Source organism: Pinus tabuliformis, chromosome X, assembly GCF_031772625.1.
Source record: "Pinus tabuliformis cultivar Carrire ecotype Pingquan chromosome X, CPIR1, whole genome shotgun sequence".
NCBI classification, from domain to species: Eukaryota; Viridiplantae; Streptophyta; class Pinopsida; order Pinales; family Pinaceae; genus Pinus; species Pinus tabuliformis.
The window spans coordinates 1,701,806,107-1,701,832,614 of record NC_142308.1 but is presented as its reverse complement, the minus strand read 5'-3'; positions in this window follow the sequence as shown (position 1 = coordinate 1,701,832,614).

The window sequence follows — 26,508 nt, the reverse complement described above, 5'->3', positions numbered from 1 at the left end:
AAGCCTTGATCTCCTCCTTTATCTTGCAATGGTCTAGTCAAGATTGGGCATCGTTATGCCTCCTCCAATGGTGTAGTCAAGATTGGGCATCTTTATGCCTTCCTTGCTTGAGACAAAGTGGGTGTTGTGGCTACAATTAGAAGCAATTTTAGGAATCCTTTGGGCTTCTATGATGCATAAATTCTTCGTATAGATGATATACTTGGTCATAGCTATGATTTGAATAGGGGAAATGATAGCTTCAATCAAGAGGATATGGTAGACAATATCCTTTAATCTTTAAGACGTAATTTATAAACTATATTTTGATGTGCTCAATCTTATTTTACAATTCTCTCAATATACTACAACCCCAAAAGTCACATCTATATAAAACAATCAAAATGACAAGAGTTTCAAAAGATAATTACTTTTCATCCAAAATCTAAATATGTATTGACTTACAAATATTTTAAAACTCATGGAAAGTGTTCCATTATCCACTTATCTTTTTCTCAAAGCTTTAATTACAATTGAGAATTCATATAAATTTCCATATACTTATATGAAAATTTACTCCAATTAATTATTACGATTAATAAAACTATAATAGTAAATCTTTTTTGAGATTGAATTATCATGCGAGAAACTCTTACTTTATTTAATCACATGATTATAGCTATTTCTCAAAATAATAATACTGGCTAACAATACATCTGCATCTTCTAAACACTCTTCAACTTATCCATAGAAATACCAAAATAGGGAAAATAAAGTACATCGTACGTCAGTCCGAACTCACAGCGTGGCTGGCCCGTGTTTTAAGAGCAGACTCTGTTGAAGCTAGAGAATAGGTGCATCAAAATTCATAATGAACTGTTCTTTAATCTTTGGATCCATTGAGACAAAAGCTGAAGAGTCCTGGAAATGACGTGGTTACTTGAACAAGACGACAATTTTTTCACACATTTTGGCCACCTATTTTGAGCGATATTGTGATTAGTGACAATATCTCTCGGCAGCAAAATATTTTATTTCTCAAATGTGTGCATACTTACCTTGCCTCAATGCCAGGCCATTGCTGGATTTTCAGAAGAAATATTTAATTGCATTATAAAGAATCCATTCAGAATTGCTATGTTTAATGGTTAAATTAAAGAAGTTGATGGCCACCACCAGCTTTGTTAGGAAATGGGCAAACAATAATACATTCTTGTAATAAAATAAATATGTTAAAACTTTCGAAGCTTTTTTCCATTCTTGTAACAAAATAAATATGTTCAAAGTTTCGAGGCTTTTTGCCTGTTTTGTTGTTGCTAAAAATTAATTACAATAGAGGTGTATGGTTTCACATTATTTTTCGTCTAGTCAGCCATTTTTTAATATTTAGACATCTAAAGTGTACGGCATCTAACGTGTTGACAAAATTAATTCAGACGTGGGAGCTTTTCAGCATATAACGCTGCATATATGAGAGTTATCATTATAAACGCGGGGTAGAGTGACATATCACACTGAAGGGGTGTAGAAAATCGTCCCTTATTACTGTACATTTGAAGGCTGCGTATTAAAATATAACGATCAATTCAGAGCACTGGGCATTTGCAAAATGTTGATGTCTGCATATTGGCAGACCGTTTATCCAAGTTGTCAAGAGGTCGTATGAGAGCGGGACCTATAGTCCTGTAACAGTCGGCACTTCAAACAAACAGCGCCGTATAAATTAATTTGTGAACTTGTTCTCACATGACTGACGATAATTTTTACACGTTAAGAGTTGAAATTTATTATTTTATATAATTATTTTGGCGTTTGGAATCTATTTGCAGTAATTTTATTTATATTAAATCTCTGTTTAGTGTAGGAGGATACAAACAAAATAAATGCAAGTCCCATCACCAATTTCGGTCTCTAGAATTTCGCCATAGCTCGTAGTGTAGAAGGATACAAACAAACTAAATGCAAGTCCCATCAACAACTCGGCCCTCTAGAATTTTGATATTTGGAATGGAAGCGTTACCCATAAAATACAAGCAAACTAAATGCAAGTGCCATCACCAACTCCAACCTCTAAAATTTTGATATTTAGAATCGATTTGGGATACTCCCACTTATAGTACACGACTATGAAACTGTTTTAAGATCTAAAATAATATAACTGTTTTAAGATCTAAAATATATTATTTTAAGTCAAAGTTCAGTTGAACTAAGGTAGGTCGGTGTTCGTCGTCTGCAATTTTGTTTTCCCTCCTGGGGTTTACTAGTATTTTCCAACAGGTATAGGATTCAAACAAAGCATTTGCTATCAGCTATTATACTAGATGGAAGTTATTCCTTGGGATTATCAGCTTCTAACATTTATTTATTTTAATTTGATATTTATCAAGTAATACAAAAATAAAAGACCTAACTTAAATTTTCACGCGGTGTCATTTTTTAATTTAACAGTAATTAAGTAACTCTAATTATAACAATCAATTAGATCATTTTAAAAATTTTCTATGCGACACGTGTATAAAGATTAATAGTTAACTAACCGTAAGGTTAACAATAAAAAAAACTATTTTTAAAGGTTTATGTTACAAATGTGTATAACGATAGAGGAAATGATCTATAACCAATTTGATTATTATGATAATAAATTTAATTTATAAATTTAATTATATTATAAAATAAAATAAAAATAGAATTACATTTTATATGAATTCTTTCATAAAAGATGTTATGAAATACTTAATGCACAAGTGTAATACTCTTCCGTTTTCGTTGTTATGATAACATTTAATTTTGTATTATCTATTGTTAGTATGTTGGTTCATGAGTTAGGATGAACTCTTTATGAGTAGGAACATTGGAGAATGTGTGGAATTTCATATATTGTATTATTCGAATTAGTGAAGTGTCCGAACATCATTAGAAAGTGGGTTAAGAAGTAAATCGTATGTTTCATTTTCAAGTTGAAGATTTTGGGTTCAAAATCTTGTGAATCAAGAGATTTTGTTTGAAATAATTTCAAATTAAATTTCTCATTCAATTTTTTTAAATTTAATTTTAATAAGAGTTCAAAATAAACAATCAACTTGAAGACAAAAGATTGAAAATCTGCCACAAGGTGAAATAATTCACTTTTGATGGTTGGGATTATGGGGGCAATTTTAATCAAAGTTGATGTAATTAAATAAATAAAATTGATGAATAAAGTTGGAAATTGTGTGGAAAGGAACACTCTAGTAAAAAAATATGTGTGCCAAATTTGAGTACCAATGGAATGGCTAAGATTTTATTAAAAAATCCATAAATAAATATACAAAATTGAAGACAAATACTAAGAAAAGAACTGGGAGAGATAAAAGTAGGCTTTATGAGGAAAAGAAAAAGAAAAGCCAAGGCCGAAGAGTGAGAAGATCCCTCAAAAGAGGGACGCCGCCAAGGAAATCTACTCGAAAATAATGTTAAAATGAAATTATTTGGAATCACAAGGAGTTACTAATTCGAGGCCATCAGAGGTTGGTCCACAGTTGGGTGGACCAGTGTTGTCACGATTTCCAGACTAAATTTTTGGTTAGAGAATATGTTTATTGTTGTTAATTGCATTATGGATCAGAGTTAAACATAATTTTTACATCATTAGAATTAATGTCAATTTTATGTTATGAGAATGCCTTCATTGGTTTTGTATTTTTATGAGGATAAATCTCTGCATTGTTTAGTTTAATGACAATGTATTGTTATGAGAATATTTATAGTGGCTTGGCTAGGAGAATACATAGTCTAATTCATATATGTTTACAAGAATGAAGGTGAAAAGTATCAGGGTAAAGGCTAGCATAAAGGATCTTTGTGAATATTTGCATTTCAATTAAGTTGCATGTGCAACTTCGTAATTACATTATGAGAAGGGTACGATTGGATAACTAGTATGGATCATTAAACCCTGGCCTTTGAATTGCTATGGTCTTGCATGTTTAGCCTAGCAAGCTAGTGAGATTTGCGAGTACACCGTTCTACTGTTGATGTCAAAAATGTAAATTTTGGTTGTGATTTTTCCATATAGTATGATTTAGTGTTGTAGGAGTTAAAAAGGGGAGGGACCTGGAATTTTAGTAAGCTGCTACATGCTCAATTGAGATTCTTATAAAAATCCGAGGAAGTGACTCATGGGTAAGAGCTCTTATTGGGTGTATTATTATAAACAATTATATTTTAGAATGTTGTAAGTCATAAGGGAAATAATTAGATGGGTTAGATTAGTAATGATTGGACTTGTAGGGTTCCGATAACATCTAACAACAACGCATAAGTGAGTTAAAAATAATAATATGAGGAGTGAGGTTCAATTAGTAGTGATCACATAGTCTTATCCTATTAGAATCCTAGTCTAGTTGGTAACCAAAACATATCAACATGGATCCAATCTCACTCGACTACATAGGAAAATGGACTTAGCAGGCAAAAAAGAAGGGTTACATCCGTAATCGATTAATTACCATAAATCTAATAATTTATATCTCCAAATACCAAGTTAATGACGAAATTCCACATTACAAAATAGAGACAAACACAGTAAACCAAGCACGTATATACTAGCTATAGATTACATTGAGCGATGTTTGGATTAATATACATAAAAAAATGTTAGAAGTAATGAGGGTTGGAAAATAAATACCAATGTAGACCCAGAAATGAAGTTGCCTCAGCTACAAAGATACAAGTCATGAGCGAATTGTTGATTTTTGAATAGCTTGGGAGATACTCCAATCCCTAGGGTTTGGGGATTGGAGGGAAAAGTGGCACAAGAGTCACTTATGGGCCTGGAACATAAGTATGGGGTTTTGCACCAAATCATGTTTTGGGAATTTCCATGAGCACATTTATTCATGTGATGGCATGAGACAATAGAGGGAGGAGAGGAGAATCCAATGCTTTGAGAATCGTCGAATTCTGAGTTATAGAAGTGGAGATATGAATTTTTGAAGTTATATTTTGGGTTCACACCATAAGTGTCAAGGGTTGCCTAAGATGTTATTAGGATCACGATAGTTGGCAACCCATAAATGTGATTTCTTAGAAGCCCTCCTTCATGGTTTAAATAGTAGGTGATGTGAGGAGTATTCCTAATCCAATCAACTAAAACAAGAGCTCATTAAAGAATAGGGTCAAGGGAGAAGGGCACCTATGAAATAGCCGTAGCCAAGGAGGAAAAACAATAAGGAGTTGAGGGCATATTTGAAGGAGATCAAACTTCTATTAGCGGGGTCGAGTAGCTGCGCTAGAGGGTCGAGGTTGAGTGGAGCATAGCTAGGATAATTCGGATGGTATTTAGGGTGGTTTGAGATGCGGTCTACCTATTGAAAGGAAGTTGCAGCCTTGGAGACTTATGTTTAGAGGGTCAAAGCCCTAGATGTTGTAAGGATAGAAGGTTGAGAAGATGTTCTATGGGACATTACAAGCTGCAGGACTTTTTTCCTCACACAGGTACCATCATTAGCCATTAAAGGGATGGTTTGTGCCAAGGACAATGTCAAATATGCATGGAAGTCCCATGAAGGGAAGCCATAGCTGCTTCTAGAACTTTGTGTGGGTGTTTTAGGGCGATTGCAACATGCATATTTCCCTAACGAGGAACAATTAAGAACAATGAGTTTTGAGTGACCTGTTTTGGATCAGCTTACATTGCAGCCTGTAGGTGCCATTTGGAGGATTGTTCATGCAGGTGAAAAGTCCATCCTAGGAGAAAAATCTATAGTGAAATATTGGGCATCATTGGTGGGGTGGAGGAAAACATTTTGATAGCCCAAAGTAGCCCTACACAAGCTATCTTTACGTGATAAATAGGAGCTGAAGGTTGGGTGAATATTGGTGTCGAAGTGAAACACTTTGATGGACTATATTAACTACTAGTGTGGCAGATTGGATCTTGGGAATTGTCCAACCTAGAGAGAAGATTGATGAGGCCATGTACATGCAGCAGAAATGACTTGCAACAGTGTTAGGTGGCGGTCCTCCTGGAGTCTCTATACGACTAAGGGGCAGCTAGTGAACAATACCGAAGCGAAGGACCGAAAACACAATATACAACATCGAAGCTACAATGAATTTTGTCATTATATATTTTATACCATAAAATATTGTATTATTCAGATTGGTTTAATATAATGAAGATTAGGTTCTACATTCTTGTACCATTTTATTAAAAATTGTGTATACTTGTGCATATGTGATTTACTGCTTTATATTTTCCATTGTGCAAAGTAGTTCTTATTGAGATTCTTGGTTTGGTAGTGTAAGATATTTTAAGATTCTAGCATAGACCCAAGATCATGGAAATTTAACATGATATTTGAGCCTGTTTGAGCTACATTGGAAGTAAGTGAATCAGATTTGTGCACAATGATGTATAACATAAGAGGAAGTTGATCACATTGTAGGTGACAATGTCAAAGTTGCAAGCTAGAATCTGGTATCAGGATAGGTTGGAGGGGTGGTCCAACTATGTTCCATGGAAGGAAAGGATTAAGTTGGTCTTGTAGGTCAACATGATTTGGGAATTCACCAAGAAATCCATCACGAAGCCAACTGACATGAAGGAGTTGGAAGTGTATGACGATTTGGATACGAGGGTGAGATTGGTCATCCTAGATGGTGTGAAGGATGCCCTAATACTTCACTTGTATGGGAAGGAAACTACACATGAGATGTGAATGCGTCTTCATAATTTGTTCCAGAATAAGAACGAGAACCGGGTATTGGTATTGCAACATAAGTTGAAGTCTAGCCAGATGATAAAGGCTGAATGGATGACTTTGTATTTGAAGATATTGTCTCACGTCAAATATTAGCCTCTTTCCATCAGTGTGACATTTCCTTCATTAAAGGGATTATTTCTAGAGATAAGTTTCCAGATTGGAATAGGTTGTGGGATGAATTCATTTAGGAAGAGTTGTGAGATGAGGATCTTAATCCAAAGAAGATAAATTTTGATGATGACATGGAACTTGTGGCACAAGCAAAGGGTAAGTAAAAGAAGGACTTGAGTGAGGTCAACTTTTTCAACTATGGAGAGATTGGTCATTTTCCATTAAGATCTCGGATGAAGAAGAAGGGGGATGACGAGAAGAAGAAAGGAAAGCATGTCGTTGGTGTTGCCACTTCTGCTGGTATAGATGATCTCACTAGGAGATTAGAGGAGGTGGAATTTACCATGATATCTCATTTCGCTCAGGGTACTATCGATGAGAATGGATGATATGTGGACACTCGTGCGATGGAACATATTACAAGGTCAAAGGAGATTTTTGAGACTATAGTTGAATGCGAATCGAATTTTCACATGGTGTTGGGCATGAGAGTCAGTTGGATATCTGAGGATCAGGTGTTGTGCCATTCAAGATGGATATAGGATGAGTAATGTGTGTCCAGGATGTACTGTTTGTATCAGGACATAGATATAGCGTGATTTCTGTCTCTTTGATCGAGAAGAAGGGGTTTGAGTTCTTGTTCTAGGATGGGAAGGAAGACTCAGACCTATATGCTATAACTTCGGTGGTATTGTACTTGGAATTAGAGAGCATGGTGTATGTAGGCTAACGGGCAAGCCTATGGATCATGAGAAGTAGGTGGAGTAGGTAAAGGTTTCATAGAAGTAGGTCAAGGTGAAGGCTTCAGAGGAGCAAGTACAACCTCCTAAGAAGAAGGTCAAACTTTTGGAGACTCAGAGGGAGTCGATTTTGAGAGGGAGCTTGTAGGTTTAGAGGGAGACACTCCAGTCCAAGAAGAGTGTGTGGTTAGTGGGGAGCAAGGGTGCTCCTACAAGTTCCAAGAAGGAACCATGGATAGAGTGGAAAATATTACAGGATAAGAAGTAGGGTGCTTCCAATAGTGATAGTAAGACTTCCGAGAGAGGCATAGTTCACACAATATGGATTACTACGATTGTGACTGCCAAGAGTTTGGTGAGTGTTCCGAGTAGTGATGATGATGATGATGATTTACTTCCTAGTTTTTTCAGTACATCCCTTCCTAAGAGAAAGTGTTGATTTTTGAATAGCTTGAGAGGTACTCCAAGCCCTAGTGTTCTGGGATTGGAGGGAAAAGCACCACAAGAGTCACTTATGGGCTCAGAACCTAAGTATGGGGCTTTGTACCAAATCATGTTTTGGGCATCTCCACAAGCACATTTCTACATTTGATGGCATGAGACGATAGAGGGCGGAGAGGAAAATCCAACACTTCGAGAATCCTCAAATTCCGAGTTGTAGAAGTGGAGATATGAAATTTTGAAGTCATATTTGGGGTTGACACCATAATTATCAAGGTCAGCCTAAGATGTTCTTAGGCTCATGAAAGTTGGTAACCCCTAAATGTGACATTTTACAAGCCCTCCTTCATGGTATAAATAGGAGGTCATGTGAGGAGTATTCCTCATCCATTCAAGCAACAAAATATCTCATTAAAGAACTCGATCAAGGGAGAAGGGTGCCTATGAAATAGTTGCAGCCAAGGAGGAAAAATAATGAGGAGTTCAAGGAATATTTGAAAAATATCAAACTGTTGTTAGGAGGGTCGAGTAGCTAGTCTAGAGGGCTGAGGCTGAGGGGAGTAGATCTTGGCTAATTCAGGCATTTAGGGTGGTTTAAAGTGTAGTCTACCTAAAAGAAGCAAGCCACAACCTTGGATACTTTTGTGGAGAGAGACGTAGACGTATTTGGGGTGAGGAAAATGGGCCAAGAGGATGTTTTATGGGATAAAACAAGTTGCAGGCCTTGTTTCCTCTCATAGGTAGCAACGTCAACCATTAGAGGGTTGGTTTGTTCTGAGGACAGTTTCAAATAGGTAAGGGAGTCTTGTGAAGGGAATTCATAGCTGCTTCTATCACTATGTGTTGGTTTTTTTAGGGGTATTTCATCATGCAAATAACCCTAACGATGAACATTGAATAACAATAGTGAATTGGAACAAAATTTTTCATGTCTTGGGTTAAGAAGTTACCAATTTTGGATCAGTCTACAATGCAGCTTGTAGCTGCTATTTGGAGGACATTTTGTCGAGGTGAAAAAGCCATCCTAGGATCATAATATGCAATGAAGCATTGGGCATCATTGGTCTAGTGGAGGGCAACATGGTTATAGCACAAAGTAGCCCTAGACAAGCTATTTTGAACTTACGAAGTGGAGCTGAAGGTTGGGTGAAGATTGGTGCCAAAGTGCAGGACTTTGATGGAGTAGAGTGACTACTAGCATATCAGATTGGAGCTCTAGAATTGGCCAGCCTAGAGAGAAAATTGATGACCCTGTGTACATGCAGCAGAATTAACTCGCATCAGTGTTAGGTGGTAGACCTCCTAGAGTCTCAACATGGTGTACTTTGAAGGAGTAAGGGCCAGCTAGTGAGTAATACGGAAATGAAGGCCCGACGGGATAAGATACAACATCGATGTTGCAGTGAAGTTTTTCATTATATCTTGTATACCATATACTATTCTTTTATTCCGATTTTTTTAATATAACAAAGATTGGGTTGTAAATTATTGTACAAATTTGTTAAAAATTGTGTATACTTGTGCATATGTGATTTAGTGCTTTATATTTTCCGTTGAGAAAAGTAGTTCTTGTTGAGATTCTTGGTTTGGTAGAATAAAATATTTTAAGATTCTAACCTAGACCCAAGATCGTGGAAATTTAACACCAACTAAATAAGAAAATAAATTATTGTAGAACAATATGCACCGTAATTATGGTCATAGAACTATAATTTTCCATTTACATTACATGCTGAAGTGTATCCAAACATAAATAAAACCAGTAATTTAAGGTTGAGCCTGTAGCAGTCAACATTGTCACAAATGAGAGAACCAATACAATAGAGATATATGAAGTAGTCGTATTTAACACATAGAGTGATATTTACGCTTACATAGAAGAAGTATTTAATAATTATTCAAGTAATAAAATAGAGAGTGAGATTCCTGCTTAATGAAAATATTTACCACATAGAATAACTATTAAACAATTATTCAAGTTAATAAAATGTAGAGTGAATTTCACACCTATTGCAAGTCTTCAACACATAGCATAGTTATTGAATAATTACACAAGTTAACAAAAAATCGAGCCAAAATCACACCTATTGTTGGTCTTCAAACATAGCATAAATATTGAACAATCATTCAAAATCACCACACACAGCGCGAAATTCATGCTTAATACAAGTCGACAAAAATGTAATGTCCGAAAAGAGTAACTTTTCCATTAGTAGTTACAACTACCAATATGTTAGGTCCCTATAACACTAGTATATTCGCTCATTGTTATTAGTGTAGCTCCCTTATTGTTATTGTTACCTCCGTGTAGTCCTCATATTGTTATTGTTGTGCCCCATAGAATTCCACTATTATTATTGTTTTGCCTTTACATTATTATGGTTATGTTCGCTATGATTATATTGTGACCCCTTAGACTCCTATATATAGAAAGGAGGTTTTCTCATTCGAATAATAAAATAATTTTTCATTTGTGTAATGTAAAGGAGATTTCCCTCTTGAAGAGGCTTATTTTGAAGTCATTGATGTATCTTTCTTCTATTTTGTGAGCTGGTTGCATAACATTTGGTATCAGAGCTTTGATTATAGGGTTTTGTCGCTTCAAACAGGCCATCGTGGAATTTTTGCTATAACTCGTTTTCCCGTGAAGCTTCATAAGCTGAAAACAAAAGCCATTTGAGATAATTCTTGAAGAACTTCATGTCTGATCTTCAGACTATTTCTCACAACATTTTCAGAGATATGAGCTGAGGAATTTAGGGTTTCTGCAGGTTCTCGAATTCCATCCCAAGCTAGTGACCTTGGAAAAATCATCATAACTTTATCTTTGAGCATCAGATTGAAATTTCTTAAAAATATACAAAAATAGGACGGGCTATAGTTTGTTGGGTATCATTTTTGGGGAAGAAGTTCCAAACCGTGACACATGGAACTTCGTACAAGTTCACTCTGCTAAAAGAGTCTATAATCGGGTCATTTTGGATGACTGGATATAACTATTTCTTGGAAAATCCAATATTGATAAGATTTGTGGGGTTGGAAATAGGACTCATAGTTCTACCACAGGACAAAATTTTAGACCTTGGAGATCCAAAATTTCAGAGATACATCAGAATCAAAATCAAGCTCCTACAAAGAAAAAAATAAAATAAAAGGTGTGTAATCGTTTTTTAAATTTTGTATAAGTTTTGTTTGAAAATTTAGTTTGAATTGGTTCAAAGAGAATAGTGAAGCATAATATCATTAATTGATGCCCTGAAGAAAGGAAATGGAAACACTTAGTAAGAAACTCAAAATATATGCTATGACGCATGAAGAAGAGGAGGAAATGCAGCATGATATATCAAAATTATGAGACCAAGTGCAACAAATTTCACTCTCACAAAAAGTAACAGAATCTAAGATGGATGGTTTGAAGAATGGAATGGAAGCTAAGATGGATGGTTTGAAGAATTGCATGGAAGCTAATATTGATGGTTTGTAGAATGGAATTAATGAACCAAAAGGAAACATTAAATATTTGAAGAAAGACATGGAATATTTGAAGGGAAAATGATATTATTGAGGAGAATAGGATTGATGTCTTGATAGGGACTTTAAAGGATGAAATTCAACATGAGGTTCACCTTTGGGAACCTAATTCATTGGAGAAGACATTCAGGTTGGTAAGAGAAATAAAAAGAAAAATTATTGCAACAAGGATGCATACCACTCACAACTATAAAGATGGAAGTGTCGTATTGGTGCACAAGAAGGATGGATCATGGTCCATGCGTCTGTATTATATGGATCTCAACAAGCTCACTATTAAAGATAAATTTCACATTTCTTTCATTGATGAATTATTGGATGAATTACATGGATAAATTTACTTCGCCAAGTTGGATCATCATTCAAGATATCATGAAATAATAATGAAGACTCAAGACGTTCCAAAAATATCATTAGAACTCATGAGGGTCATTATGAATTTTTGGTCATGCCTTTTGGCCTTACCAATGCACCTCATACATGTCAATGTTTAATGAATTCCATTTTCAAACCCTTCATTAGAAAATTTGTGTTAGTATCTTTTGATGATATCCTAATCAACAACAAGACTTGGAAGGATCATGTTCGACATGTTGATAGGGTGTTCAAGCTATTGGAGGAGAAACAACTATATAAAAAAAACTCCAAGTGTTTCTTTGTAGTATAGGAGGTGGAATATCTGGGTCATATTGTATCTCATGAGAATGTTAGGTAGACCCTAACGAAACTAAAGCCATTAAGGAATGGAAAATACTCACATCCATAAAACATCTATGAGGATTTCTTAGGTTGATAGGGTATTATCTCAAGTTTCTTAAGAATTATGGGAGAATAACATCACCTCTAACACCATTACTGAAGAAAGATGCATTTTCTTAAACTCCAGAAGAAACTAACGCCTTTGAGAATCTTAAAGAGGTAATGTGCCAAGCACTAGTCTTAGCTACACCAAACTTCACAAAACTTTTATTGTGGAATGTGATGCCTCAGGAAATGGATTTGGTGTTATTTTAATGCAAGAAGGAAGACCCATTGCTTTTGAAAGTCGTCCAGTCAAAAGAATGTATTTACAAAAAGCTATTTATGAGAAGGAAATGTCGGAAATAATACATGGACTTAAGAAATGGTGACGATACCTAATGGGAAGGCACTTAAAGTTAAAAACAAATCATGATATCCTTAAATATTTTTTAGAACAAAGATTGTATTGAGAAGAGTAGCAAAAATGGGTCACAAAGATGTTGGATTATGATTTGAAATCATACAAAAAAGGGAAGATAAATTCTTTTCCAGATACACTCTCAATAAAGTATGAGGATGTGGAAGCATTTCTTTGTTCCATTTCTAATATCCAACTGGAATGGATAGTCCAAGAAAGGGATGAATGGAAGAATGACAAAGAAGTTTGGGCACTCATTCAAAAGTTGCACCAAGATCCTAGTACATAGGATACATTCAACTATAATAATGATTCATTATGGTACAAATATCAATTATACCTTTGAAAGAATTCCCAACTCAAACAAAATATTCTTCCAGAATTGCACACTCTCCCTCAGTAGAGCACTCATGATTTTTAAAAACTTATTAGAGGGTTAAGAATGTTTTTTTTTGGGATGGCCTTAAATATTATATTCAAAAGTTTTTGGTAGAATGTTTGGTCTGCCAACAAAATAAACTTGAGACAATGAAGACCCCAGGTATGTCACAACCTTTATCCATTCCAAGTAAACATTGGGACGACGTTTCAATAGATTTTATCACAGGTTTACCCAAGTCCAATGGAAAGAGTGTCATCATGGTGGTAGTTGATATGCTTACCAAGTATGCACAATTTTTTGCATTATCTCATCCATTTAAATCTAGTATATTTGATTTTGCATTTATGGAAACAATTCAAAAGCTACATGGAAACCTAAAGACTATTGTAAGCGACAGAGATGCTATTTTCACTGGAATTGTTTGGACATAATTATTTTCTTGTATGGGTACTTAATTAGCTCATAGATCATCTTGTCATGCTTAATCGAATGAGAAAATTGAGATAGTGAAAAAATGTTTGGAAGGATATGTTCATTCCTTTGTATCTGATAAACTAACACAATGGGTCAAGTGGTTACCTCGGGATGAATAGTTGTATAAAACTTCCTTCTATACTGAAGAAAAATGACCCCACTTATGGCACCTTATGGATAGCATCCACCACCCCTCACATCATCTTTATGAGAAACCTTTAAGGTTCAAGTAGTGGAAGATCACATAGATCATCAACAACAAGTTCTCAAACTCTTAAAGGATAATTTCACTTTGGTACAGAATAGAATGAAACAACAGGCTAATCAACCTCTCAGCGAAAGAAGTTTTGATGGATGTTACTAGGTATTTTTACAACTACAACTATACAAACAATTGTCACTAAAGAAAGCTAAGAAGCATAATAAATTATTACAAAAGTATTATGGTCCTTACAAGGTGTTGCAAGATATTGGTACTATGACATAAAAATTAGAGATTCTTACCTCTTCCTGAGTGCACCCTGTTTTCCATGTTTCATTCCTAAAAAATGTTATAGGTTACAAGCTTCCAGTTCAAACAATATTGCTTGAACTTGATAAGGAAGGAAAAATCATATTGGAACCAAAAGAAGTCATGGAAATAAGAACTTGATAGTTATGAAATCGATCAATTTCATATTATCACATGAAGTGGAAGAAACTATCCATGGATGATTCCACATGGGAGGATGATAATTTTATACTAAAGAATTCAAAAAGAGAGGGGCATGTGTTGGGTTGCGTTATATTCTTTCCACGACTAGCCCACATAGTTAACCGGGGGGTTAGAGGGGGGGCAGAAACCCCCCTTCGTTGTGTCAATTGCGTAGCGGGGGGGTCACAGGGGGTTTGAGGGTTCAGGTAACCCCCCTCTATGGGATCCGAGAAATTTTGGTTTTGGACCCTATATTAGGTTGGCCAGACCTACCTATGGTTTTGTGCATGATTTTTGCACATGGTTTTGTACGTGATGGTTTTCGGTCCATGGTTTTGGATGGGATGGTTTTTTGTCAATGGTATTGGATGATTCTGCATGTATAAATATGTATTATAACATTGAAAGGAATATAATGAAAAATCAAGCTGGTAGTCCCGGTTTTGGGATCTAGGGGAAAATATTTGTGTATATGTGTTTTATGTGTTATGCTCTCACATTGTTTTTTCTGTCTTTTAGAATTCGTATGAAAGTAATTTATGTACGGGGTTAAAACCTACTTTTGTATCGGAGTTGTTTTGGCTTCAAGGGGACACCTTTGTTGCTGAGGGGTTTTGCTCGAGCTTGTGGTAGACCTTCTTAAGTGGCAGATCTGCGGGATCAATTTTGGTGGTGAAAGAAGATGGTGAGAAGTGGAATGATAGAGATTGAGAAATTTAATGGCCAGAGTTTTGAGTTATGGAAAATAAAGATGGAGGATTTGTTGGTGGATAAAGATCAGTGGGTCGTGGTAGATCCATGTACTAAACCAACGGGAGTGTCCAATGAGGAATGGAAGATGTTGGATTGGAAGGCTAAGAGCACAATACGATTGTGTGTCTCAGATTCAGTATTGCTGAATGTATAAGGGGAAGCTACAGCGAAGGCTTTGTGGGACAAATTAGGGAATTTGTACCAATCTAAGTCTCTGGTGAATAAACTATTCCTCCAGAAAAAGCTGTATAACTTGACGATGAAAGATGGAGACTTGGTGACAGAACATCTGATCACATTTAATACTGTGGTAAGTCAGTTATTATCTGTTGATATTAAAATTTCAGATGAAGATAAGTGCATCAACTTTTTTTGTTCTCTACTAGATTCGTGGGATAGTCTGGTTATTGCAGTAGGTAGCAATACAGCTGCCTTGTAGTTTGAGGAAATAGTCATATCCTTGTTGATGGAGGAGATGAGAGGGAAAAATATGGAGAGTCAGAATGATGATGCTTTGTCTGTATTAGGATTGTCCTAGAACAGAAGAAAAAATAAGTCATCGAGTGGGAGATCTAAATCTATAGGGAGATCTAAATATCTAGGAAAACCTGTAAAGTTGGTGTGCTAGAAAGGCAGAAATGAAGGGCACTACAAAAGAAACTGTAAATCTAAAGCTCTTGATAAAGGAAAGGGATCTGATAATGCTCCTTCTATGGAGGCGAAAACCACCTCAGATGAAGGTGGGGATGCGTACTTGGCTTCTTCAAGTACACATGTAGATCATGAGGCATGGTTGATTGACTCAAGTGTATCCTTTCACTTCACCCCCCATAGAGTGTGGTTCTGTGAGTATGAGAAATATGATGGTGGTGATGTCTTCTTGGCGAATGACAGGAAGGATAGAATCGTTGATCGTGAAAAAGTAAAGTTTAAGGTGCATGGTGGAAGGGTTAGAACACTTCCGGGTGTTCTCCATATTCCTACATTGGCCAGAAATCTGAATTTCGTAAGAAAGTTGGATGATGCAGGTATAAAAACAGTGTTTGAGAAGGATACCTACAAAATGGCTTGGGGAACACTGGTATTGATGTGGGGAGTTCGGATTGGAACTCTGTACAAGCTACAAGGTAGCACTGTTATTGATGGGTGCAATAGTTCTGTGGTTCCTGGAAGTGGAGAAGAAAATCTAGTGGTCTCTGGAGAGAATACTATGTTCTGGCTTCAAAGGCTTGGACATATTGGAGAGAAGGACCTACGAATACTTCACAGTAAAGTTATGGTAGAGGGTATGAGTAATAACTCTCTGGACTTTTATTTCTATGAAAATTGTGTATATGGGAAGCAAAATCGGATGAGTTTCCCCTCTGGTGGTAAGAGGGTAAAACATATATTAGGAATTGTTCATGGTGATTTGTTTGGACGTGTGAAGGTTCCATCACTCAGTAAGTCTGTGTACTATGTATCATTTATAGATGACTTCTCAAGGAATATATGGATATATTTCCTTAAAAAGAAATTTGAAGTCTTTGACAGGTTTAAAGAATTTACGGCTCTGGTGGAAAACCAGATAGAGAAGAAGATAAAGGTGTTGAGGATAGATAACAATGGAGTGTTTTCCAGTAAGGAATTTGAAGAATTCTGTAAGAAGTGTGGTATAGCACAGCAGAAGACTACTCCATACACACCTAAGCAAAATGGAGTTGCAGAAAGAATGAACAACATGTTGATGGAAAGGGCAAAAAGCATGCTCAGTGGTGTCGGGTTAGGACAGGAACTCTAAGCAGAGGTAGTGGAGCCAGCATGTTACCTGGTCAACAGATCACCTTCATCAGCGTTGGATGATAAGACTCCAAAAAACGTATTGACTGGCAAGAAAACCTCTCTTTCACATCTGAGGGTATTTGGATGTGATGCATGTGTACATGTTCCAAAGAGAAACGAACCAAGTTGGATAGTAAATCTGAAAAGTGCATCTTTATTGGGTATAACAATGGTTTAAATGGTTATAAGCTTTGGAACCCAGTAACAAGGAAGGTTCTGTATAGCCGAGATGTGATGTTCAGGGGGGTAAAATACGTTATTAAACATGAATTCCAACCAAAGGAACCTGAGAAGATAGAGTTTGAGCTTAAGGAGGAAGAATTAGACTATAGAGCAGAGGAGGAATAAGAAGATGAAGAGCCACAAACACTGGCTGTGAGAAGATCAATTCGAGAAAGAAGGTAGCTAGAAAGGTATAGTCCATCTATTTCTATTCAAATTTTGAATTATCTATTACTGATGATGATCCCAGAATGGTGAAGGAAGCAGTAGCCTCAGAGGATGGAAAATTCTGGAAAGAGGCCATGGTTGATGAAATGGCATCTTTTCACAAAAATGAGGCTTGGGATTTGGTGGAGTTGCCGGCTGGAAGGAAACCCATTGGCAGCAAATGGATGTTCAAGAAGAAGACAAATGCATAAGGGAAGGTGGAGAAATACAAAGCTCGGTTCGTAGAAAAATGTTATTCCCAAGTATAAGGAATTTATTTTGGTGATATTTTTTCTCTTGTTGCCAAGGGAGCTTCTATTAGATTACTTTTATCTGTTGCTACTCCTTTTCATTTTGAGGTAGAACAGATGGATATGAAGACAACATTTCTTCACAGGGATCTAAGAGAGGAAATATACATGAAGCAACCTGAAAGCTTTGCGGTGAAGGGTAAGAGAGAATTGGTATGCAAGTTAAAGAAGTCTTTGTATGGGTTAAAACAATCACCAAGGATGTGGTATCAAAAATTTGATACATTTATATCGGGACTTGGCTTCACCAGAAGCAAAGTAGATCATTGTGTTTATTTTAAATTAATTGGCGACCGTGTTATTTATCTGGTCTTGTATGTGGATGATATGTTGCTGGTTGGAAATGACAAAGAAATTATCCTGGATTTGAAGACCCACTTCTCCTCCAAATTTGACATGAAAGATCTTGGTGCTGCAAACTATATTTTTGGCATGTAAATTAAAAGAGATATGGAAAAGAGGAAGCTCTAGTTAAACTAGAGGAAGTATGTCGAGACAATACTGTAGAGATTTAATATGTAGGATAGTAAACTAGTGAAGGTTCCTATTCCTATAGGTGTGAAGTTATTTGCTAAACAGTGTCCCAAGACACAAGAAGAGGAAGAGGACATTTACTGTGTTCCATATGCAAGTGCAATCGGTAGGTTGATGTATGCAATGGTTTATAGACATTGCACATGTAGTGGGAGTATTGGGCAGGTTTATTTGAAAACCATGGAAGGAGAACTAGACAACAGTGAAGTGCGTTTTCAGGTATTTACGTGGCACTAGTGATTATGGTTTGTGCTACCAAGGAAGACCAGGATTGGAAAGAGTGTTGGATATTCATGGCTTTGTTGATGCAGACTGGGCTAAAGATCTAGATCAGAGAAGATCTACAAGTGGGTATGTGTTTAACCTATTTGGAGGTCCAGTCAGTTGGATGAGTAAGAAACAATCTGTAGTGGCACTATCAACTATAGAGGTAGAATACATGGTAGCCACTTATGCAATAAAGGAAGCAGTTTGGTTGCAGAGATTATGTTCAAGTATGGGGTTAGTACAGGGAGCTATAAGGATAGACTGTGATGGCCAAAGTGCAATTTTCTTGGCAAAGAACCCTGCATATCATTCAAAGACTAAGCACATTGATTTTCATTATCTCTTTGTGAGGGGTATGATAGAGGAAAAAAAGGTGTTTCTGGTCAAGGTGGACACTTTGAAGAATACTGCAAATGCATTCACAAAATTTGTGAGCTCTGAGAAGTTCTCTTGGTGTAGAGAAACAATGGGCATTGCAGGGTTGGATAAATGAGTAAGCTCTCTTGTGGCCATGTGTGGAAAGAAAACAATAAGTGGGAGAATGTTGGGTTGTGTTATATTCTTTCCATGACTAGCCCACGTAGTTAACTTGGGGGTTTAGAGGGTGGGTAGAGCACCACCTTCGTTGCGCTAATTGCATAGCGGGGGGGGGTCACGGGGGGTTTTAGGGGTTTGTGCATGATTTTCGCACATGGTTTTGGACATGACGGTTTTCAGTCCATGGTATTGGATGCTTTGGCATGTATAAATATGTATTGTAACATTGAAAAGAATATAATGAAAAATCAAGCTGGTAGTCCTGGTTTTGGGATCCAGGGGAAAATATCTGTGTATATGTGTTTTATGTGTTATGCTCTCACATCGTTTATTTTTTTTGTTTTAGAATTCGTATGCAGGTAATTTATGTATGGGGTTAAAACCTACAACATGTTAGGTCCCTATTACACTAGTATATTCCCTCATTGTTATTAGTGTAGCTCCCTTATTGTTATTGTTGTGCCCTTACATTATTATTGTATGTCGACTCTGATTATATTGAGCCCATTAGATTCCTATATATATATATATATATATATCTATATATATATATATATATATATATATATATATCTATAGAGGAGGTTTTTTCATTTGAATCATCAAATAATTGTTCATTTAAATGTGGTTTCCTCATCGAAGAGGCTTATTTTGAAGATTTATATTTTCATCTATTTTGTGAGTTGGTTGCATAACACAGTATTGGCCATACTGAATAAGGAATGCATAAGTGCCACCAACAGTAAAGAAAAAGTAAGTACCCTTGAATAGGGGTTTAATAGTTTCTAGTGAATTACAACTAACTTCATAAGATAGGTAGTCTTGGATTGGGAGTAGTACCTAGCCTAGAAAGGATCTTTATTTTTTTCCATTTCCTCAATAATGGAAAGATGCTCCTGGAAGGGAATATTTAGGCAAGAAAACCGACCTGGAAATAATACAATTCCTGTTAGGATTCATCCAATTTATGGAAATATTAGTGCATCGCTATAAAAATGTTGCGAGTATACCTATTAGAGTCAAAATGACAGGGGAAAAAAATTACCAGTTAGAAAGCAACTTTTAATGGTATTAAAAGAGAACACACCCACAATATGCAAGAGGAAGAAAGAAGGAGGCTTTACCTGTGTAATGATCATGGAACAGAGGCTCCTACTGCTCCGACTAAACCAACAAATTGAAACCATGAAATAAATTATATTAGTGAAGATGAACACTGAAATGGGTAAAAATACTAGCCATGGAAACAAAGGCAAAAGACATTACATGTAAGGTCATGTAAAGGTTGACAGTGATTATTGTTTAGTCAGATAGAACCACAAGAGAGGCCCTATGACAAACCATCCCCTTCATTCCTGTGTAAGAGGGAATTTAGAACAACGGGAAAGACAAAGGGTTCTTTCACTAGTACAAAATGGCTAATTAATTACTAAAAAAATGACTAAAATTTACATATAAATTACCATTTTTTTCAGTCGGTGACCAATAGTGCTAATTTATAGTATCTTATAACATGACCAACTTTTAGTCGTATTTAGCTTAGCCATTAATTGGCTGTCTCGATTTTATCATCTAGTAGTATATTTAGCCGTAAATTTGTTCATTCACTTAGTCATTGATTTAGTCATTCATTTTCACAATTAATGACCAAATACACAACAAAATTTACTACTACATGATCACTCATGAAAACCAATTAATGGCCAAAGAAGTATGACCAAAATGTTGGTCACATTATAAGACACTATAAATTAGCTACTAATAGTCATATATGTGAAAATTTTATTCATCGTTTGAAACCAATTAATGACCAAATAAATATGACTAAATTTTAGTCGTGTTATAAGATATTGTAAATTAGATACTAATAGTCATATATATGTAAAATTTAGTCATCATTTGTAATCACAAACTTACCATTTACAATAGTCATTTATCTTTTTTTGGTAATTTCATATTCATTATATAAATGACCAAATTAGTAGTTTATATTTATTTCATTTACTTTCATTAATAATCATCTTAAAGGACTAATTTAGTTGTTGTATACACATTTTATTTGCGTTCATCATTAATCAATATAAACTGTTAATTTACTAGTTTTATTTTTAGATTGATTTTACGTGTTTATTCTCAATCAACATAAATTAATTTGCATGATTTTGTGACTAGATTAAAAAAATGTCATAAAATGTGCATTTTCACCTAATATGAAAACACAAAGTTACATATGTTAATTATAATACTAAATAATATAAAGTACAACTATAAATAATTTCAACTACAAATTATATTATATGAAATATCAAGTATTACGATATGACTTTCCAACTTAATATTTGTTGAACTAAAATTTACACATGAATATTGTTTTATCACTTCAAACCATTATCATTGCATTGTTATGGAATTGTAGGTGAAGTCAACAACTCTAAAGACTTGACCGACATTATTCACAATATCGACTTTAAGGGCATCACTGGACTGATCCTCTTCTCTCTTTCTGCATTTGTATCTCCAATGTTATTGTTCTCCTCTTTCTTCAATTCCTCCTTCTTACCATTAATACTAAGTTCCTCTTGTAAAAATAAAAGAAGATACAATGCAAAGTATAAGACACAAAAGATGGCGAACACTGGAATATAAATGAAATTAGACTATAAAATATTTACATGTCATATACCTCAACATCAACAATGTCAATGCCATTTTTCCCCAAAAAAGAAAGAAAGTTGAACATGTTTTCTTCAGTTGGGCGATAGTGGCCACTATGTCACCATATGACCTATATAAACAAAGAAGATAAAATGTCACCATAGAAAATAATACATTACAAGCATAGTATTCAACCTTTTAGGAAAGGTTAGGCACAATCATGCCAACTATGCTACAATCTAGAAAGCTCAAACTGTAGATAACTTTTGAAGCACTTGTGGAATGTTTTGTACTTGACTTGGTGATACAATATTTGAAATTTATTTTGATTAGCTTTCCATTTTTTTCAATGTAAGATTTTGCACAAAAATTATATACTTAAATATTTAGTAAGGTTTGAAAAAAATTGCAATATCCCTTTTATAAATATTCTAAATATGATAATGATTATATCATGCATATACAAAAGGGAAATTAGTGCTAGGAGTGGGAAAGTGGAAGGAAATTTTCATGATTTCAAATAAAGGGCTAATGAAAGCCGTTCTCATTTTGAGGGATGGATTAGCTATTGGTTATGGAGTTAGAAAATTAAGAGTTTAGAATAGATTTTAGTTAGGTAGTAATGAGATATATATATATATATATATGAATTTCTTAACAAAATAATTATAGATGAAAACATTAAAAAAAACCAAAACAAAACCTTTTCATTATTTTTAGAACAATTTAAATATAAATATAAATATTCTTTAATTATTAATTTTTTCATTTCATTTATATTTTAATAGTAATAAAATATCAATAATTTCCTAGCATAGCTCAATTGAAAAGTACAAGCCCAACTTAATTGTATATTTCTCTAAATACAAATATATATCTAGATATAGATTTAGAATTTAAAAACTACTTGCTAACTTAATTTAAAAGAAAAATCAGCTATTAAGCACGCACGAGGAAGTCCTGGTTACCGGGTGCAAGCCTCGAAAGTGATGACTGACATTATGTGATTTATTTTACTAGTTTAAATCCCACTTCTTCACCCCTATGAGCATTGCCCGATGCAATGAGTGCTAAGTGGACTATTAAAAAATCATGAGAAGTTAGTTAGTTAAGACTACCTCTCATGGAAATGGTCATATATGAATGACTTACTTAATGCATTTGAATACCAAAAAATGATATCTAATATATTGCATTGTGAAAACCCCAAATACGTAATTCAAAAGAGTTAAGGGAACTATCCTTGAATGGTTCATGAGGCACAATACTTCTTAAGGTTTTGTAAATGGGGTAGCAAGCTAAGTGGCCTTGATTGTGGGGAAAGCTCCACAGTTAAGCGTGCTTGAGCCAGAATCGATTTGGGATGGGTGACCTCCTAGGATGTCCTGGTTATCGAGTGCAAGCCATGGAAGTAATGGTTGATGCTATGTGATTTATTTCACTAGTTTCAATCCCACTTCTTCACCCTTGTGAGCATCAGCCAATGCAATGAGTGCTAAGTGGACTATTCAAAAATCATGATAAATTAGTGAGTGATGACTACCTCTCATGGAAATGATCATAGATGAATGACAAACTTAACGCAGTTCAATCCCAAAAAATGATATCTAATATATTGCATTGCGAAAACTGCTAATACTTAATTATTAAAAATTTTATATTTACAAACTATGCATTCTATTATTATGAATAGAGAAACTACAGAAACATTTTTTAATGAAAATAAATGCATTTATATTTGGACATGAAACCAAAAAAAATGAAAATGAACGTTTCAAATGATGAAGGTAACTTTGTCAAAAATAATTGAGGAGATAACCTCATAAGGTGGGCACTTCAATTTGTATGTCAAACGGTTTGGTAACATAGTGGAGGTGATTTTCAACCAAGTATCGACCGCATTAAACAGTTGGTGAGCATGTGTTTAGTAGATATGCTTGATCTCAAATTTATGTTTACAGTATCAATCATTTGGTCTGCACCATGTGCTACTTAATTTCCTACATCGAGTTCATCAACTAGTTTTGAAAACCGAAATGAATCCTTAGGCAAATGAATTAAAAGTGAGTAAAATGGGAGTAAAGTATAGTTATTGTTATAACACGAATTGGGAGTATATAATTAGTGGAAAAGCTACCTTAATTTCATAGTTAATTCTAATCCCCCAAAGAGTGTATTTATTTTTCTTTCAACATCACTTATTTCACAACATATGGAACTCATGGGGTCTTTAAAACAGGTTACCTTATCTTCCTTACCATCCATAAAGCACAACTCCAGTACAAGCCTGAAGAATATATCAAACTGAACTCCCATAGGCTCGCCATCCAATCTAAATATGGTGAAGAACCCTACACAAAGAGGTTGGTTTGGTATAAATGAATGGAAATCACAAAACTAATTGACAGAGGCTTATTCTAGTCTTGCATTCAATGTTAGAATTTATGAAGAATATTTAAATTCTAGGGCTTGAATATGAAATTTATCGTATTTGGTTCATGAAATCCACACAACCCTGAAACGACAATTTTAAGTCATACATAACAATTCTATTAAAATTTCGTTATTTATACTCATCTAAAATGAAAATAATAAAACCCCAAAGCAATAGCGTTATGAATTCTAACCCTCCTACAAAGTTTGTTGGACCATCCAAGGGAAGCACGTTTCATCCCAAAGAGAAACTCAAAAAGAAAATTTTTACTATAAATATAATAATAATAGCACATTCATTGAGAACTTAAACCAAGGGATTCAACTATAGGCCAAGAAAGAGCAATGCTAATTTAGTCAAAGAAAACTCAAGCTACCTTTAATAGGTTGAGTTTTTTAAACAATGCTTGACATAAAATGGGGCATCCTCAAAATAGTACATATTTTAAAAATCCAAATTAGAAAATAGTCTATGAATAAGCCGTTGATAACTTTGACAAGCAACATAAGCTATAAAAAATCCTTTGAGATGCCATTTCATGATTAAATTGCATATTTTTCACTTATACATTGTACTCGTGGGGCCAAAAATTAGTTATTTCGATCAAATTTAAAAATTTACCCTCCAAAAGTGTTCTTGTGTCCCTATGAATTCAACCCCCTCTTAGAAACAAAACATTGTTGCTCTCATGAGAATTTGTTAATTTAAGGTATGTTATATGCTAATATAAAATTTTCTTAAATTTTCCATATTAGCTCAATATCAATTCCAGATTAGCAATCACATTTAGCATGATAGTAAAATTTAGATAGAACATAAACATAAATCGAAGAAGACAAGCCAAGATAAGAGGACACAATATGTGGTGCCAACCAGGGACAAACCATTGATAAATTCTTCTTATATGTTCTTCAATAGTTCAACAGGGAGAGAGAGAGAGTATTTATACATCAGAAGTCAACATTTTGACTTACCTAAATAAGAGTAGAGATATTCTCAAAGAAGATGTCACATGAGGTAGTTGATATAGACTCAAGTGAAGGCATGTTGATCCTCCAAGGTGACTCCATCACCATCTTGCACCTCACCGTCATGCTACACCCCTCAATGTGTTGCACCCATTCACTGAGCTACACCCAATCATGACTGTACCCATTCTTATGCATTATGTTGCACCATTCCATCATTGTTTTACCCGTCACCAACAAGCTACTGCAATGCATCATGTGGCTACTATGTCTACATGCCCATCATCACCATATTGTACCATTGTGCAGCATAGTGTTGCATACATGCTGCCCACAACATTCACTTCATTTATCATGTTGTACCCATCCAAGTATGCTAAACATATTGCCAATACAACCATGTTGATACAACCAAGATGCATCTTATTACATCATGTGCTGCACCATACTGGGCTGCAGCATACTGTCCCATTGTGCTACACCTAAATATGTTGTCATATCAAACTTCAGTCCTCTATGTTGTTGGCTATGGCCTCCGGCCTAGCCCAACAGTAAGACAATCCAACTATCTTTACCCAATGACTTCCTATCAACCTTATTGTTGCATAGCCTTACAGTGTCTAATGGCTGATAGGATCATCTCTATGGACTATGTTTAGGCAACATTTGGTCTCCTATTTGACAGCTAGGACTGCGGCCTATTCTTCTCATTCTCTATGGTTGGGCTAAGACTTGAGACTTTAGATTAGGACAACAGCTTAGGGCACATGCAAAAACTCCTCAAACTGTGGCCTAGAACAGTGTTAAGGTCTTCTTCTTGACTGCATTTAGGGCAGCATTCTGACTGCGTCTAGGGCAGCATTCTTGACTGCATTTAGGGTAGCATTGTGACTATGTTTAGGGAAGAATTCTGACTGCATTTAGGGTAGCATTGTGACTACATTTAGGGAAGCATTATGACTGCGTCTAGGGCAACATTATTGACTGCATTTAGGGTAGCATTGTGACTACATTTAGGGAAGCATTATGACTGTGTGTAGGGTAGAATTCTTGACTACTTTTAGGGAAGCATTGTGACTACGTTTAGGGTAGCATTCTAGCTACGTCTAGGGCAGGATTCTTGATTGCATTTAGGGAAGCATTCTTGATTATGTCTAGGGTAACATTTTCACTGCGTTTAGGGAAGCATTCTCACTACGTCTAGGGCAACATTCTTGACTACATTTACGCCTATGTTAAGGCTTCTCCATGGGGCAACGTTAAGGCTTCTTAAGACTGAGATAAGGGTTGTCCTCCATGAGAATGTAGAGATTTCCCATCTCCTAAGATAGCGTAGAGCCTTCTCCATTAGGGCAGCGTTGACTCTTAGGATCTCTCCTCCCACCAAAACCTAAAGACAAGTGGAGAGGAAGAGATCACAAGAAGAGTGTGTACAAATAACTACCAAGCCACCTATTTTTGATACTAAAATATTGAGCACATCTCTAGGAAATTTGGTTGTTGGCTAACCTTGACAAATTTTTCCATAACACAAATAAATTC